This window comes from Corvus cornix, chromosome 4 (genome assembly GCF_000738735.6).
Source record: "Corvus cornix cornix isolate S_Up_H32 chromosome 4, ASM73873v5, whole genome shotgun sequence".
Taxonomy (NCBI): Eukaryota; Metazoa; Chordata; class Aves; order Passeriformes; family Corvidae; genus Corvus; species Corvus cornix.
In genome coordinates this window covers 9,675,872-9,695,088 of record NC_046334.1, presented here as the reverse complement: position 1 = coordinate 9,695,088, position 19,217 = coordinate 9,675,872, and positions in this window count along the sequence as shown.

Sequence of the window (19,217 nt, the reverse complement as noted above, 5' to 3'; positions counted from 1 at the left end):
TAAACTTCCTTAATTTGGGGAGGTGAAGGAGTTACCTCCACAGCTCATTTTCTTTCTTAAAATACTATCTCTGAGCAACTTAATATCCTCATCTGTTTTCTGTTAGGTTCTCCAAGTTACTGAGGAAGTAGCCTTGGGAGCTGGTTTGGGATGTGAAGTGCAGGAATTCGTGCAGTTTCCCTATTATTTATATGATGCAAAAGCCAGGATCACTGAAATAGACTAAATAGATTGTCACTCAGACCACATGCTACTGACTAGCAAATTGGCACTGAGCCCCAAAAAAAAAACCTGTGATGAAGCAAAGCAGAATCATGTCTCCTTTTTAATGCTACCTGGAAAAAGCATATCTTATCCATTTCCCCTTTTCTTTCTTTTTTTCTGGTTCAATTTTCCATCTGAAGAATATGACAATATATCTGAATTTCTTGTCATGCCCAGCTTACAGTTCTTGAAATTTATTTTTCATGTATTTGAAAACACATCTGACCAGAGATTTCCAAAACAGACTTCTGCCTTCCCACCAATATGCAAGTTATTATACTACCCTTAGTACATTAGAGAAACAGTGGTAATAAATATATAATTTAGTAGGGATTTTTCTAAAAGGCTTTTCCTATGTGATCTTTTCTTAAACTCAGTTCCTCTTCTTTTCATCCCTTCTGAAAAATAAACATGAAGTGGTGAGAAAGAATTCGGTACAAAGTAGTTTAATAACAGTATCATCCAGGGTACTGGCTATTTTTAAGACCTGTTATTTTGTATTTTGCTCTCTCCATCCCTTTTCTCTACAAGTCAGTTCTGGTTGTGTCTGAAAATCACACACTAGAAATGTAATCCATCTCGAAAACAAACGAGGGAAGGGGAAGCTATAGAAAACTAACAAATCCACCTTGTTGTGTTTTCTATTAAGGCCTTTTTTTTGGGTTGTGTGGAAAGTGAGGCATCTAAATTCATATTATGGAACAATGGGATTTGTGTCCTTGTATGAATATTTACATCCCTTCTTGCCTGAAGAAAATGAGCTGCATCATGATACAGTTGTTCCCAGCCATGCCATGGGATTGCTCCCTTTTTCCAAGAGGGTTGATAAGGCTCGCAGCTCTGTCCTCATTGCCTCCCCTTCTAAATAATAGCATTGCTGCTCAGAAAAGTTTCCCTTGCACAGAGGTTTTTTAAAAACAAAATGAAAACAGATGCTGAAGAGTTTGTATTTTCCATGCAATATTGGTTTTGTTGAGTATCAGCATTAATGTCATATGCAAGAGTGGATTTCCATTGCCTGGATTTCCATTGCCTGTTGACAGGGTGTGATTTTGTAATTTGCTGTTCTATACTGAGAAACAGTGTTTTTCAATACCATTTTTAGTGTGTAGCTCTTCCTAAAAGACTTGAGACAGACAAGTTGCTGTCTCTGGAGGTCTCAATGACAGTTACATTCTAAGTTAATGCAGTTGCTTTTGGGCTTTGTTTTTCCAACAAAATGGTCTCTAAAGGTTTAGGATTAGTAAGGAAAGTAGGAAGTGGGGGATAAGAGAAGACAAGGGTGGCAATGTGTTCTCTCTCTGGATAATGTGTTAAGAAGCAGGACAGTTCTACAGGTTTGGCATATTGAGGGTTTATACCATGGGAGAGCAACTCTCCTTTATAAATCACTGTGACTATAAGGAAAACACACATCCTGCTCCTCTATCCAAGGAAGAATAGCCTACATTTGTTTTTCTTCCATAATTATCTTTCCAGATACATTTTTTCTGGCTACATAATGACTTGAAATGTACCCCAACTAGTCTCCACGGTCAAACATTTCAAACTCTTCATATTTGAATTAAGAAAACAGTAACTGAGACATAAATAATTATTTAGATGTTAAAAAGGGATGAAAACCAAAATAAATATGTTCAAACTCCAAAATGCTGAAGACAGAGTGGTCATGATTCCCCATTGCTCGGGTGGGTGATGTTTTCAAGACCAGGCTCTTTGAGAACCACCATTTTGGAGACGCTGGAAAAGATGAGGAAGTGTTCTGGAGGCTCATAATCACAAAGCAAGCTCAAATATGAGGCTGCTCTACTTTATTTCAATTTCCTTGCTTCTGTCAAGTCCATATATTTTATTGTGAGTACACTTTTAGAAAGGAAAATTAAATTAAATTAAATTTTGAGCCCATGTACTTAGAACATCAGAAAGACTCTGGAAGACAACAAAAAAGAAACTACCATATATTCAGCAGTTCTGAGGCTCCCCACACCACCCTTCTCTAAGATGCCAATTTTTTCCCCTCTTGGGTATGACTTTTTCAGCCATCTGACCTCTTTTAGTCCTTCAGTCCTCTGGTATGAAGCAAACCCATAGGATCATACGTGACGCTTTTAAATCACAGACAACTTGACTTGGGAGGCAGGAATACAACACAATGCTGAGGGGTTGTTATGATATTGTCCTGTCAGGTTACACCACTAGTTCCTGCTTTAACCTTCCAAATCATTCTCAGGATAGCATTTTCTTATAATATAAACTTGAAGCCACAAAAGCATGCTAAGGCCAGATCCTCCAGTGAGAAAAGTTTGCAAGTAATTTGAGTTCTTCTGCCCTGAAGTGTGTCTGAGGTAAATTGGGTTGCTGTTCTCTTGGATTCACAGAGATATGATGAGTCCTTTTTCTTTCCTTTCCTCCTTTTCCTTTTCCTTTTCCTTCTCTTCTCTTCTGTCTTCTCTTCTCTTCTGTCTTCTCTTCTCTTCTGTCTTCTCTTCTCTTCTCTTCTCTTCTCTTCTCTTCTCTTCTCTTCTCTTCTCTTCTCTTCTCTTCTCTCTTCTCTTCTCTTCTCTTCTCTTCTCTTCTCTTCTCTTCTCTTCTCTTCTCTTCTCTCTTCTCTTCTCTTCTCTCTTCTCTCTTCTCTCCTCTCCTCTCTCCTCTCTCCTCTCTTCTCTTCTCTTCTCTTCTCTCTTCTCTCTTCTCTCTTCTCTCTTCTCTCCTCTCTCCTCTCTCCTCTCTTCTCTTCTCTTCTCTTCTCTTCTCTTCTCTTCTCTTCTCTTCTCTTCTCTTCTCTCTTCTCTTCTCTTCTCTTCTCTTCTCTTCTCTTCTCTTCTCTTCTCTTCTCTTCTCTTCTCTTCTTCTCTTCTCTTCTCTTCTCTTCCTCTTCTCTTCTCTTCTCTCCTCTCCTCTCCTCTCCTCTCCTCTCCTCTCCTCTCCTCCTCTCCTCTCCTCTCCTCTCCTCTCCTCTCCTCTCCTCTCCTCTCCTCTCCTCTCCTCTCCTCTCCTCTCCTCTCCTCTCCTCTCCTCTCCTCTCCTCTCCTCTCCTCTCCTCTCCTCCTCCTCTCCTCTCCTCTCCTCTCCTCTCCTCCTCCATCTCCTCTCCTCGTCCTCTCTTCTCTTCTCATCTTTCTTTCTCTTGCTCTTCTCTTTCTCTTCTCCTTCTCTCTTCTTCTCTCTTCTCTTCTCTTCTCCTTCTCTTCTCTTCTTCTTCTCTTTTTTCTCTTCCTCTCTTCTCTTCTCTCTCTTTTCTCCTCTCCTCTCCTCTCCTCTCCTTCCTCTCCTCTCCTCTCCTCTCCTCTCCTCTCCTCCTCCTCTCCTCTCCTCTCCCTCTCCTCTCCTCTCCCCTCCCCCTCCCTCCCCTCCACTCCTCCCCTCCCTCCCCTCCCCTCCCCTCCCCCTCCCCTCCCCTCCCCTCCCTCCCCTCCCCTCCCCTCCCTCCCCTCCCCTCCCCTCTTCCCTTTCCCTTTCCCTTTCCCTTTCCCTTTCCCTTTCCCTTTCCCTTCCCCTTCTTTTCCTTTTCCTTTTCCTTTTCCTTTTCCTTTTCCTTTTCCTTTTCCTTTTCCTTTTCCTTTTCCTTTTCCTTTTCCTTTTCCTTTTCCTTTTCCTTTTCCTTTTCCTTTTCCTTTTCCTTTTCCTCTTTCCTTTTTTCTTAAGAGATCAGGCATTCAGAGGTAAATGCTCTCCTTCTGGTTCTGTGAAGAGCTTTTATATTTCAGTGGTCATACCATTGTAATGAGTGAAACCAAGAGACCATCTGGTCCTCTGTTTGATCTCTGGTAATTGCCAGTACCAGATGCTTCAGAGGACAGAGCAGCAGAATCCACAGCCGAATAACCAGACAACAAGAGAAGAGTTTCTTTAGCTCCTGTCAATTAGTGGATCATTTATGCCTTATAAAGTGAGAATTTTTTATTTATCATACTTCCTGTTATCCAATAATCTTAGTCTTTAAATTGTTCAGCATTATTTTGGTCTTGGATTCTAGAAATACTGATGGTAGAAATACGTTTCTTATCCTGTCCTACCTGTTTCAAGGATTTATTTCACCTTTATATTTGACAGTAGAAATAGTCACAGAATACTATGTTTTATGATATAAAGGCAATAGCTATTGTAGGTAGGTTATCAGAAATAAATTCATTATTTGTTCCAGGGACTATCCCGTACTTCAGCCTTGGACGTTGTGTTTCACTCCAGTTAAGTGGGAATTTAGTTTTGTACAGATTAGAGTAGGAACTGGAAAAAACCTTAATAAATACTAAAGCTGAATTTAGAAGAGACTACTGTTTGAATGGGCCTTGCTTTGATGCAGGCCAGACATAATAATACTGAATCCTAACTTACAATTCAGAATTATTGAGTCTAATTAGTACCTCAGATCCCAAAGGCTTTGTTGACCTCATCTGTGTCTAACTGCATGTTTCTGCAACCTTTGCCATAGCAAAGTGCCATGTTTGTTAGTACCTCTTGGAGGTATTGCTGTACCAACTGCTTAATAATAATTTCTAGTTTGCAGGGTTTTGCGTTAAGCACAAAATGGGTTTATTTCAGGCTGTTACTTCCAACTAATGTGTTGCAATGTTCTGTTGTTAGCAAGGCAATGGGGTGTTCTCAGTCAGAAATGGTTCATATATTTTATTTTGTTATTTTTAGTTTTTAATAATATCCTTTGTTTTCCCTTTCATGCCAGAATGGTGAACATTTTTATCTTGCAAGATGAAATTCGATGCACTGATTGTCTCAGATCTGAAAGACTGAAAAAGAACTTTAGAGCTGAGTCTCTGTATTGCACCCAGGTGATGGAGAGTCAGAGCTGTGCAGCCCAACCAGCCAAAGGGATATTCCATGCCGTATGACATCATGCTCAGCAATAAAATCTGGGAGAAAGATGGAAAGGGGATGTTTGGAGTTATGGAGTCTGTCTTCCCAAGCAACCTGTATGGGTAATGAACTTGGCTGAAGACCTGCCTGCTGCTGGAAAGTACTGAATTAATTCCTTATTTTGCTTTGATTTTATATATAGCTTTTGTTTTATCTGCTGAACTGTCTTTATCTGAACCCAGGATTTTCTTCCCTTTTGCCTATCCCATTCCTCTCCCCCATCCCACCACAGGGGAGAGTGTGTGTGTGTGAGTGGGGGGTGGGGGGGGTTAGCTTCCTACTGGGGTTACTCTCCAACAAATACTTAAAAACTCAAGTATCCTTCCCAAACAGCTACTGACTTCCTTGGATTACCTGTTAAAAGCTGCTCAGACTCCCAAGTTCCAGAGGTCTTTCAGACCATTTCTCAGATGTTTTGATCTGCTTTTTTCTATCTTTGCTGTGCTTTATAATTTTATCTTTTCATTTTGCTATTCACAAACAGATCTAACAGTGAAAATGATGGTTTTGGTTTTTTTAAAAAATATTATCAGAGAAAGAAAGGTTCAAAAATCAGATCTGCCATTTAGCCAGAAAAGGATGGTGATGAGTTAATTAATACATGGGAAGAGCATGCAGTAGAACATGATTTCACTTCAAAGGGCACAGAACCAGCACATTTATGACAGATTTGCTACTTCAGGGAACACAACATAAAAGACAATCTTATCCACAAATCGAGAAATAGTGCAAAAGGCATTGAAAATTAACTGCAAAGTTGTGAGGTGTCATTTTGTCCAGTCTGTAGGGAAGTTAGTGAAGTCAAACAGCCGTGAAGTCTCTGCTGCTTCATGGCAGAGTCATGATTGATTTGACTTCATATAGAACCACGTGTATCCATAGATGAAAAATTCGTGTGCACTCTAGAAAATCATCATCAGTCTTTTGGACAGGCTTAATGTGCAATCTGCTGTATTGGTATGGATGCAAATTTAGCAGGTTTGAGAGGCTTGTGGTGTACAAGTGTAGATGCCGATTGGTTCCTAGATAATTAAACATGCAAATCCTGCCTCAGCTCAATTAGAAGGTAGTGTCTAGGTACAGTTCTTTCAAGCCTTGCATAACATGGGTGTTTCAGACTATGTCATCTGTTAGAAGTCATCCATATTACACAGAAATGTTAAAGGAATAAGATATTTTCCTTTTACTAAAGACAAAGTTACTGTTGTTTTCAGCTTGGCTTGATGAAAATGTATCAGCAATTTTTACAAATCACTGCAAGTAGTATAGGGGAGGGAAAGAAATGAGTAAAAAGTAATCTTTCCAGCGTGAATATTTACTGCAGCATGAAAAGACATTGATTCTCATTGTGAATAACTTCAAGGAATCCTTTGACTGTAAAAAAGCCAATGACAAATTGGCACAGGGAAGGGATAGGTTTTCAATATACACATAACCTAAAGCATGGCCTCAAGTCACCAGATGGCTCAAGGGATTAGCAATGCTATGTAGTCTTTTCACCTTCTCCTCTCCCCTCCCCTTCAAGCAACAGGTTCAAATATTCAAGTAAGTAGCATAAACATCCAGACAGACACAACTTAGATGATCTTTATCTACAACAGGCAGTGTAGTAAAAGTGGTCACTGCCTAGTAGTGTTACCTCTGTGAGAAGAATTATATGCTGGGGATGTGTTAGTGTTTCTTTGTTTTCATTTGGGTTAAATTGAAATCTTCCCTTTGAAATGTTTCAGTTTATTTTCAGGCCCTTTCAAAAACTTCACTATAATTACGGTAATTTTGTAAATTTTGAAAAGAAGCACCATTCTGAAAAAAAGCAGTGCAGTTTAAAACCTGTTACAAATCCCACAGTTGTTTGATTCAATTAGGAAGGGATCAGATGTGAACTATAAATCTGTGAACACACAGAAGGGATATGATTCTGATTCTTAATTTTCAGTATACAGTGTTCTGTCACAGATGTTTTGATGAATTTTGCTTCCGGTCATATTGTTTTCTTAGGGGAGCACATGCACATACCATAGAAGTATGATCATGACTGTTAGTAAGTGAAAATCCTTTAGGAAATCTTGGTGAACTACACACTACTTTAGACAGCTTTTTATTTAAGACATCAGATGAGAAATTGTGGGGTAAAAGCTGTTGAGGAGTTATATTTTCCTCTATGTTTGTAGTGCTTGCTTAGTAGATAAATAAAGTACTTTAATCCTTGTAATGAGAACTAGAGGCTATGTTTCAACAGCATGAAAATCAACAACCAAAATCATTTACCCTATTCTACATTTAAGTTAACAGTACTGATTAAAGTGAAAACCAAAAAGGACCAAAACAAAAACCAAACAACTAATGATGGAGAAAAAGATAAGGCAAAAAGCCACTGAGATTGGTGTATAAATGTAACCCAGAATACTATACCATTTATTCTTGTGTGACACTCCTTTAATTGAAAAAATATTTGTCTAACTTGTATTTTAGGTTGTTCATACTCTGCTAACTTTTAGCTACAGACCTAAATTGCTTTCTTTTCTTCAACAGAAGTAACAGTTTACCCTCTGCAAGGTAAATGCAGAAGAAGAATAAAAACTAGTTGAATTTAATGACCTGATTTTGTGCTGCAGTGATTTTATAAAACTCTACTTTTCTCCTTTTGCTCAGTTACTTGCCTTCTGATGCCTATTTTTGCCGCTAGCTGCACTACAGTGTATGATTTATACTTCAGATTCTAATACATTTATTTTCTTAAATGTTCAGGCAAGTTCTTTGTGTTATATCAAAGTTTATTTTGTAAATCTTGACCTTTCAAGATGATATATTGGCCCCACTGATGTCACTGGCAAGGTTGTTTTGGACTTGAAAAGAGGGCAAATTACTCTCAAGGATGCTGTTTTGGTAAGGCTGCAATGCTCCTAGGGAGCCCCTATATTCAGATTAGATCCATGTTGCCTGGGATTTCACTCTGAATGTTTTTTTTTCTAGTACATGCTAACGGTACCTCTCAGATAACAGTACCTATTCATCAGCTGTGCTGTGATATTTGGGTACACCTGTATGTGTAAAGGACAAAGTTTGAGCTGTAGATCCTTATTGACTCTATTTAAGTCACAACATGATACAGTTGTTCCATTTATGACTTAGTGCAATTCACTGCCCTCCTTCCTATCCACCAGTGATGTAAGTGGTGTGATTGCAGATTATGGGCAGACAGATATTAGTTTGAGATGGGCACAGACTGGCAAGTCTCCAAAACCATGGGACCCTTTGACAGTTCCTCCCTACTTAACCACAGCATATATTCTCTAGTGTCAAGGTCCTTCTCTTTTCTTGATCTATATAGGAACAAGGAGAACAAGGAAGAGGACTTCTCTGTCCTTTGCTCATTTATATTTAGGCTGTCCCATTTATATTAAACAAAACCAGAGAAAACAAGAATTCTCAGCTTGAACAACAGTCCCTGATTCTGCTAGGACCCTTCAATAAATAATTGCTTTGTGCATAATAAATCATTAGATTGAATGCCTTCATGGAAGAGAAGTTCAAAACAATGCGACGGCCGTCACTGAGCAAGTTCAATACTGAATAAGCAAATGTTCTTGCTCAGATTCTCTTTACTTAAAAGGTCTTGCCATTATCATTATAACTAATGAACCTAGAAGAAAAGCACCAGGAAAATAAATAACATAATGTAAGCTAATCTTGAACACAGTTTGGCTTCTGGAAGCAGGAATGTCAGACTGAACTGAATGTTCAACAAGGTCTGCACAGCAAATCACCAAGCACTACATAAATTCACATCAATTCACCTGAGAATAAGGGTTAACATCTCAATAATCTTCTTCTGAGATGCTTTTTCAGGTTTTTCACATTTTGTCTTTATCTCATTTTCTGCCATTTAATACTTTATAAGTAGCAGACTATCTTGTTTTTTCTTTTAGAACTTTGCTTTGTAATCTCCCTTGGAACTTGCTGGATTTTTTCTCTATTATATATCCAGTGTATTGTGATACCATCACTCCTCTTGTAGCATGAATTTCAGTACACTTGCAAACTTAACAGTTTTACCGTGCAATTACTGTGATGGCAGACATATGAGCCTGCATTTCTTTTTTGGGCAAAACTTCTATAAGTTCATGAGTTAATCAGCAGAGAAAAATCATGCTGACATCGAATGCATAAAGTTTGCTTTGTGTTTATATATTGCTTCATATTGATCACACACTGGTACACTGACAGTGGACAGCCTTAAGCTTCAGGGGCTTTTAGCATCTCCTGCTTTCCCTGGTCATCATGGGCTTCTTCTGACCCTCTAAAGGACATGTATCATTTTATATCAGCTAAAGTTTCAATTCAAATGAAAATGGGGGGCTGGTCTATTGGTCTTCAATCATTTTAGCCTAGTATGTTGGTTTCTGTGAAGTATCTTCTATATAAAGTGATGCTCAGTTTGAAAGTTGCAGAACTGGTATCTAAACAGAAATTTACTGCAGTCACTATTTCTACATGAACTGTTTATTGATGTGCAGAATGTATAGCTATGGACTCTAAACATGGACAACAAAAAGTAAGACATAAATGCTTTTTGGTAAAATACACTTTTTAGTCATTCTCTGAGTGCTGTCAGTATTGCTTAAAAATATTTGAGGCACAAAATTTGTTTCAGGGGAAAAACTCCTTAAAAGTCTATAAAGACTGTAAAGTTCAGCCCCCCAAGTTCAATGCCAATATCCTCTGTGCTAGACTTATTTTGAAACTGGGGAGTTTTGGACAATTTTACAGTTGTTCCCAGATTACAATAAAATACAAACCAGACTCTAGAAATGTGCACGTTATATTTAGCTTGCCTTTCAGCTCTGGCCACATAAAATAAATTTGAAACTGCAGCTTTCCAGCGGAAAAGCTCTCAGACTACTCACTGTTCAGGGCCATGTGAGATGAAATGGAGGTGGGAGGACCACCCTTTTCCAAGGTGGGCACAGGCCATGTAAACATATGTGGCTGGGCTGAATGGGGAGCCTGAATGGTGGCATTGTTCCCTGCCTTCTTGAGCTCCCTCCCTCCCAGCAGGCACACAGCACAAGTCCCGCTCCCAAGATGAGAGCTTAAACTCTGCCTGTTACAATTCAAGAAACCCAGACTGCACTGAAGTTTTAAGTCTATCAAATATCATGAATGCACACTCACCTCCCCAGAGTCATTCTAGAGGCATTCCTGAGCAGTTTATAGGAGTTTTTTTCCCAACACATGGCAGAATTAATTTTAAAAAGACACTTTCAAAGTTTTTTCCAGTGGGATTTCTACATTTCATACTTCATTGTAGTTTATTTTTGAAAGCTGTCTGTGACATGATGAACGTATAAACAGTATCTTTAATATATACACATATATAATGCTGTTCAATAGCTTTACATCAAGTGCTTTCCAAGAAAGAAGACTCAGGAGATACTATAAACATATTTTATGCAATTACATATGTTAAAGTAAAATCTTCTAAACTAAACTTCTAAGCTGATTGTAGGGACACAATTCAACAATGTTAATAGAAGTTCATCTTTTAACTTCCATGCCGCTGCTGAGTTTCTATACACATGTTCATGGATTTATTTCATTGGGAGCTGTTATTGTGGAATATTTGTAAAGGTCACATATACCAGCATTTGGAAGCTTGCCCAGGTTGCTTTAAGTAACCCCAGGGACAGAGAGTTTTGGGATTTCTGAGGCCTTTGTAGGGAAGAGACAGAAACAATAACACAATTCTAGTTTGAGTTTAGTTCATTTTATGGAGATAAAACAGCACAGTTGTCCCCAGTTACATTCAGAAACTGAAGCTATTAATGAAATAAATGAAACTTATAAACTGAAGTTATTAATGAAATATTTAAGTTCAGTAACTTGTTCTTCATTAAATATATGCTGTTTCATTCTGTTACACAGAAGTGGTGGTTTTTCCTCCCCCCTCATAGTGATAAAAGTTTGTAATCTGTGTATTTCAGATGTGGAAATTCTACCATTGTGCTAACTGTGTGTATGAAAGTCAAGAATGCATTTTGTAGGAATTTCTGTGAAATGAAGAATGTCAAACATCACCAGAACAGAAAATGAGAAAGTGAAATGGAAGGAAGAAGGTAAAGGAATGTACGCTTTGTAAATTCCAGTTTGCATTTCTTTCATAGTCAAAAATGAAGTGTAGTTCCTCTGTAACAGCTCAAAGGGCACACATAATCATAGGTCTAGCTAATTTTCTGACCCCACAGTAATTTTTTTGTATCAGCAGCAGCTTGAGGAAGCAAAATGAACCCAACGGTGTGCTTTAAACAGTATTTCAGGGTCACCCTGCCAGCATTCAATTTGCAGTTCTTCTGTGAATCTGCCACCATAGGCAATGTACAGGAGTGTGCTCAATCCCTTTTTTGGCAGAAATAGGACTTACTTGTTTATCTTTTGGCACACTATTAAAGTCTAGTTTGTTGTGGCTATTTTCTTCTTTCAGCAGTATGATTCTATCTCAAAAAATAGTGATAGGGAGTAAATGAGGTGGCCTGATTTAATTTCTTGTTCCGCCACACACTCTGACTTTGTTTCATGTCATTAATAGATCTAATAGGATTTTGTCATGAAACCAAAGAAAGGGAGGGATGAAGGGATGAGCTGAAAAGAGAGCTGGTGCCTTTCTCAACCCAAAAGTGCTGTCAGGTCTACCAGCCTTCTCTTTAGTCCTCCCTGACAGAGCTGGAGGCATTTCTCTATACATGAGTGTGTCTCATGCATTTATGAGGCTTTTTGACACCACAGCCTCTTTTGTTATGAGATAGATAGCAGCTCTGCCCTTCTCCCAGCTGCCATATGGTGCAGTGGAAAGGAGCTTTCAAAGGGAGAGCAGAACTGAGGAGCTGAGGCGGGGAGAAGAAAGCGATCGAACAGCGGCAAATGAGATTGATTTATTTTCACAGTGAAGGGGGCAAGTTACTATGACTGGTGGAGAGAGGGGGGGTTTCTTGGAATAGTAAACTGTCTCCAGAGCAGACAAACAGGCTGTTGGGATGATAGCCCTGTTGTACTTGTTCTCCAGGCACAGAGCTTGAAAATAAGCATACACATTTTTGTTATCTTAGTAATGCTGGCTGGAAAAAGCTGAGAAAGACTTACAGCCCTGGTGCCTCAGCACAGGATCTCAGCTGCCTCAGCCCGGCTTAGATTTTACATTTCTCTGAGAGTGAAATCTCTCTGCCCTACCATGTGTGCATAATTGTCAAGCTTTAGTCTGACAATGTTAGAAGTTTTCAAAAAATATCTGTCTCCACCACAGTGTTTGGAGAAGACTGTTTAAAGGAAAACATCAGATGATAAATTCTTCTCTCTGTTCAGTGAGTGCAAATGCACTAAAATCAACCGAGTTTTTTCAGACTTATAGGTCATTACCTTGTTTTACCAAGGTGACTTACTCGATTAAAAAAGAGTAATTAACCAACTTAGATTTACCATGTGCTATTTTTCCCATCTTTTACTTCATTCAGCTTCAGAAGGAAGTGTTTCATACCTGCCTGCAGCCACTTTTACTTCCAGATTTGGTGACCAAGTATTTCAACTTGAAAAAGAAAAGCAAAAATTACACATGTGTGTCTTAATCAAAAGAATTTCTTATTGAGATTTCTTAAATTTTGTGGCAAATTGGACTTTGATCTTGATGTCAGTATAGATCAGAAAAATACTTCCCAAAATTTAGGAAAAATTCTGAAAAAACTGATTGGAATTGCAGTTTTTATTCCCAGAAGAATTATTAAATCTCTGTAATTATTTTCATATTCCTGTGGGACTAAATTACATAGAATGCACAGGAAGGGAATCAACTATATTACTTGGAAATTTTGAAATGTTTTGTTCTAAATACATTTAAGGTCATTTTATGTCTTCTGAACTGCTTCAAGAGAGTTATGGGAACTAAAATTCAAGGAACATATGAGAGGACTGGGGAGATCAAAGATAGAGACCATTTCCACAGCAAGGGAGGATACATGGACAGAAGAGGCAATAAGAGGGATGTGGTACAAGTTTAAAAAATCATGCTTGTCATAGTAGATAGGGAACCATTATTCACTATTTCTCAATTAAATGACCGGAAGACAACCAACACCAATTTAAAATAAAAGTTCTGAAATTAATCAAGTAAACCCTTTCTTCTCACTATGCATGATTAATTGAAGATTTCATTGCTACTGTAAATTCTGAAGGCCAAAAGTATAGATGGGTTTAAACAGATTAATTTGAAGAAGAATAAAGTTCATATTACAGTACTTTAGATGCAAACTGTAGCTCAGGAAGTCATAGAAATGGTGCATTTTGGGGAACTGGGACAACGTGTCAGAAGAAGCAATTAATTTCTAATTTTCTTGTATCTTCTTACCTCTTCTACTGACCACTGCAAAAGCCCAAATGTATATGAAGATAACATTTTATCTGCCCCAGTATAATTTTTCTTTTGTTCTTATAAAATATTTATAATTTCCAGTAAGCTGGGCTCTCTCATTACTCTGTTTATCCAGTTGGGTACCATTCATATGTTTAATTCTGTAGTTCACTTTTGAGGTCTAACTGGAGGGAAGATATTGAAGCATTTGGGAGATATATCCCAACAGAGACAAGGAAAGCTGTCTCAAAGGGGAATACTCCAGTCCACATCCCATGAGACAATAAGGGAAGCTCACGTGGTTCCTGAAAGCGACTCTAAACAAAATACTACTTTTCTAAAAAATTAACTGCTTGACTTGGATTTGACATAAGATTATGTTTAAAACTGACAAATTTGTTTTTAATTTAAAAAAAATACAGCTTTTGTTACAGATAATCTTATATAAAGATTGGTGTTTCCATTTCCCAAATTGTGCTGCTTAAGTTCATTTATTGACTATTGCAGATGGCAACAGAGCTGTTGGGACAGATAACACAGATCCACTGAAACATAATATTTGGTGTAGAGAAACAGGACTGTCCTTTCACACTATTCCCTGGTCAGAGGAGATGGAGAAATGCCAGTCTGAATTCCATTGGCTTGGATTCAGCAATGCCTTTGAATAAGATTCAGCAAAGCTTGTTTTAAGTTAATCATGGTGCTACACACAGTCCTCATGGAGAACATGTGCAAGGGATCAGGTTCCCCTTTTATGCATATGTCAGCCCTTGAGAAAAATAGAATGAGATGAATAAAACCACTTCACCGAGATTATTTCTGAGAATTTTTAAATGAGTCATCCAAGTTTCATATCTTTCATAAGTTAAATGATCTATATAATTGTGTTTTTCCTTCTGCAAATAAAAACATATGCAAGTGAATGAAGGAAAGGAAAATAATATTTTTGTGAGCAAGTGGTGGTCACAAAAGAACTATTGTGTTACTTGATATTGCACTTTTTTCTCTTTATTTGTCCTCACTAGGAATAATTCATATTGATATATTCATAATATCAAGTGAAAAGACACTGCCATTGCTAATCACCTTAAAAAATACTGCTGCTTTTTGAAAAATGAAAAGCAGCATTTGGGCCAAATTCTAACTCTGCATTGTAAAGCAGTGTTAGTCACAAGTATATTAATCAGTATTCTTCTTCTCTAGCTATTTTTACAGTAGGAAGAGAAAGACAATTTTATACAAAAAAGCAGAGAGGTAAGTAATTTTTTTCTTCTTTTATTATTATTATTGTCATTCTTTTGATTAATAAGAAGACTTAAGAAATGAAGAAATGCTCTGCTGGGTGAGACTAGTGGCTTAGCTTCCAGAAGTGCTATAGGGAAGGACACGTGAGCTTTTGCACTTCCAGCAGTCCAGCCCCTCGGCCCCTGGACATCCAGAATTGTGGTACTATCTAGTTTAGGGCTAGGCAGGCATGTACTCCTTTTTAGTCTATTTGATGACCTGTTGGCCATGAGTATATCTAATCCTTAACCTGCTGATACCTCTAGACAGGAAATTGGAAATATCAATAACTCATGTGAAAGAGTGCATTCTTATCATGTTTAAATCAATGTTTTACAATGCAAAGGGAATTTTTTATTAAAAATACACCATTTATTATGTTTTATGGGATCACAGAATTTGACCAAATAGCTCTTGGTTTCCACATAAGGTTTAAACCATCTAGCATAATTTGTGATATTCAAATAGACAGATTTACAATTTGTTTTAAGATATAACATATATAACTATGAGTTTAATCATCTCAATAATGCCAAGTACAATAAAAAGACCTGAAAATGAAGTGTTCATAAGTTTAATTGAAGAGAGTTGAAGTACTTAGCACCTTGCTATATTCTAAGTAAACTGCTTACACACTATCATATGGTCAAGAACTTTGACACACAACTGAAGTGAAATGTTCTTAACAAGGTCAAGCAAATTATTTAAGAGTTTGATTTTCATAAGAACTCAGTCAAGTATAGATTAGAAGAATGAATAAAAATTGCAATTCCTTTTGACAGATGTCATTGTTCCTAAAATTAGTCTCTATGTATTATATTTGGGCTACCTGCTAAAACTTCCTTATTCTTATAGGCAGAGAAGGAGCTAGAAACTTGGTGCTTCAAGGGTAGGTAAAGCATGTTAATTCATGAAACATTTCAGCAGCCTCACAATATTCTCAGTGTGCTTTGCTTGTGAATCCGTATTGCAAACCTACAGTAATTGTATTGCATGGGGGTAGTTTTGCCCAGTTTTTAAAAAAAGGATGCTAAAACATCAAAGATATCTTGCTTCAGGTACCACAGCTACAGAGAATCCTTAAGGCCATGTGATCAGGACTAATATTTATACCTGCATAAAGATACGACATCTATCTTGATTTTCACTGAATACAGAGTTTTAGAAAATCATTTGACAGGACATTAGACAAGAATTGCTCTACTCAGGCATCTCAGCGTGTGATTCTGAGTAGCACAGAAGTGTCAAACCACATTTGATTTCAGTTTCTGTTATTCATGTATGGTTTTGACAATGAAGGTATTTTTCAAGTGTTCAGATTTGTTCAAGTACCTTAATTAGGCACCTTGTCAGTTTACAAAAATTATGTCCTGTCAAACAACAGCAATGACATCAAGAAGTATGAGATATCTGTAGAAAGAGATGCATATTTTATGTTTAAATGTAATGTGATATACTTAGAGCCTGTGGTAATTATTGTTTTGCTTTTTTTTTTGGGAAGTTAACTGAGAGCACTCATTGTACCTTGAGAACCTTGCAGCCTCTAGGTAGGTCATTCCAACAGTCTGGAAGTGGAATTGTTCTTAAGTCTTGCCTGGCATAAGAGGATTTTGGGAGAAAGGTTTCTCATTGATGATACTCAGAGGAAACAGCTGCTCAGAAAGGACTTGGCAGCTTCTACTTCATCAAAGAAACCTTTGAAAGCTATGACTAACAGTACTGAAAACTTACATTTGGAAATGCATACACAACAAAGGTGCAAGTTTTTTTTACATTGAATGGAAGATTTTTTGGAACACCTAATGTATCACCTATTGCTACAAGTCCTTCTCATTTTAGCAGCATTAATTCAGCAAGACTGAAGTAAATAGCTCAGATATTGTGTAACTAAACTAATACAGTAAATTCCTGGGAGAGCAGTATCCCACAACTTGACACTAGCTAATCCTATGCTTTGAGGGAAACATCCTTTTCATTTTTTTACCCAAAATTTCCAATAGCAAGATGAATCCAATTTACAGGTATAGAAAAAAGTGCCTAAATTAGCACTGTTAAGAAATTATGCTTGTAAAGGCTGAGTAGAACTCTGCTCTCCAATTAAAACAAATTGTTTTCATTTTGAATATAATATTTTTTGATAGTAAGGAAATGGATCAATAGAATACAAGCAGAATACTTAAAAGAATCTTCGGTATTCTTTATGTGGAAAATAAGACATTCTTATGTAAAAATTCTTATTCCTGAGTTAAGGCATTACCAAAACTGAGCAATGTAGGTTATACTTGGTACAGAAGCAGAAGAAATCAGTAGAAATTATGGTGCTTGAAAAGGGTTTAACATTCAGACATTCTTAAAAATAAACTTTCTTTTTTTTTTAAAGACACTATATAGAACCAGCTAATTCCTTTCACTGGAAACTCCTGGGTTCTCTGCAGCTTTTGTTGAAAGCAGCCTTTTACTTGACTTTACTAACTTAAGTTACAAAATTTTGCTATGTACAGACTTTCGTAAATATTTTAGCGTTGCAGATAATTAAAAAAAAGAAAAAGACAATATCTGTGTTCCTTACATCTGAAAGTGTCCAGTGCTCTTACCCACAAAATATCTTCAAAGAAAATGATACTGGTTTTGTCCATGGCATTGCACATGCTGAGATATGTGGTATCCTGAACTGTGTGGGCTGGGAAGGAAAAAACATATGGAAAGACTACCTTTCATGCTTAATGCCCAATAAATGTTAGTGCATTAAATAATTACTTTGTGTCCAGATTCATTACTCATTCTGCTCTCTGCATCATATTTCATTAATCTCTCATAAGCTGGAAGTGTACTTTGGTTTGCTATCAAGGTTTTTAACTTTCTGTTGGATGTTTTCTGCTACATTCTGGAAAATAACATCCAACCTCAAACATAAGTCTTGTCATTTTGTCCCCACGTTGAGCACAGGTCAGTGGCATATATTTCTACAGCCTTGAAAGATGCTGTAATTCCTTAAACAAAAACATATGTGGAGGCTGTATTTGCACAAATAGCTATAAAGTCAAACAAATAAACCCCCATTTCATTACTGAATACAGTGCAATAAGGATATTCAGCCTCTGAACAGAAACACATTTCTTCTGGTATTTCAACCCTACAACATATTGAAGAATCCCTGTGGCCAAATAAAGTAAGATGAAAAAATCCAATCTAATGAGAAGCAGGATATTATCCTGTTCGTCACTTTTATGGTGTCACATGCTTTCTGATGTTAAAGCCGGATCATATAGCTCTTTCGTCACACAGTAAGTAAGTAAACACCGAATTGCCCCTCTTCCTGTCCCTGCTTCTTCCTCTCTGACCTGCAGAGGAACAGTGTAAAGAGCAAAAGAAAGGGAAAAAAGATGACTTGCATGTGCTAGGATTTAGCTTCTGGCAAGAGACATTATAAGGAATTCATTTCCTGGCACATAATTCACATGGCCAGTCCTCCCTCCCACTCCTTTTCTTTCTCCCACCCTTCCCCCCTGTTCCCCCTCCAAGCTGTCTTCTCATTCTGCGGTGCATGCTGCAACTTCCTGCCGTATGTTTGCTTTCTATTTTCATATCCATGGGAAAGGAATCTGCTCTAGCACAAGGCTGCTCTCCTGCCTGGGCCCATGCTGGCTGTCACTGCCACCTTTAGTTTAGGCCACAGGTATTTGGACTCCATTAACTGATAGTTAAGCCATCCAGCAAATGAGAGTCATTAAATTTTAGCCGAGTCAGCTGGAGAAATTTCCTCTTCTCTTTGAGGTTTTTACTTTCTGCTAGCAAGCTCCAGACAAAATAAAATAATTTTCAATTTTAAATATTTAATCTAAATCCTGGTTTAGGTTTTATTTTTGGGGAAAAGAGTTATGTCCCTCTTGCTCATTAAAGGGCTCTCTGTTGTGTATCTTTGATGCTGCTTTGGGCAGCTCTGCTACTTTGATCCTCTTAGAAACAGGCTCATTACAACATCCACCTCACAAGTAACACTTCAAAGCTTTGCAAAGGACAAAGGGAGGAATTTAGAAACACAGCCAAGTGGGTCTCAAGTATCTTGACTAAATTAACTTTGTACTAAGTGTTACTGGCCAGTTGCGATTTTGAGGATGAAACAAAGCAGTAACTCTATGTGCTTCTTTCATGCATTTTATATCAAATTAATAAATACACTTGAAATCTTCTAGGATTCTCTGCCACAGAATCTGCTAAACACAGCAGATACCACAGTTGTTGTATCAAAGTTAGCAGTTGTTCTGGAGATGTTAAAAAGGCAGATTGACGTTGTCAATTGACTTGATTTATATTGTTCAGAACGATAGAGCCAATATTAATCAACCAGTGAGATTAACAGAGGAAATAGGTAGTTCTCAAAATAATTATCTCCAGAAAGAAC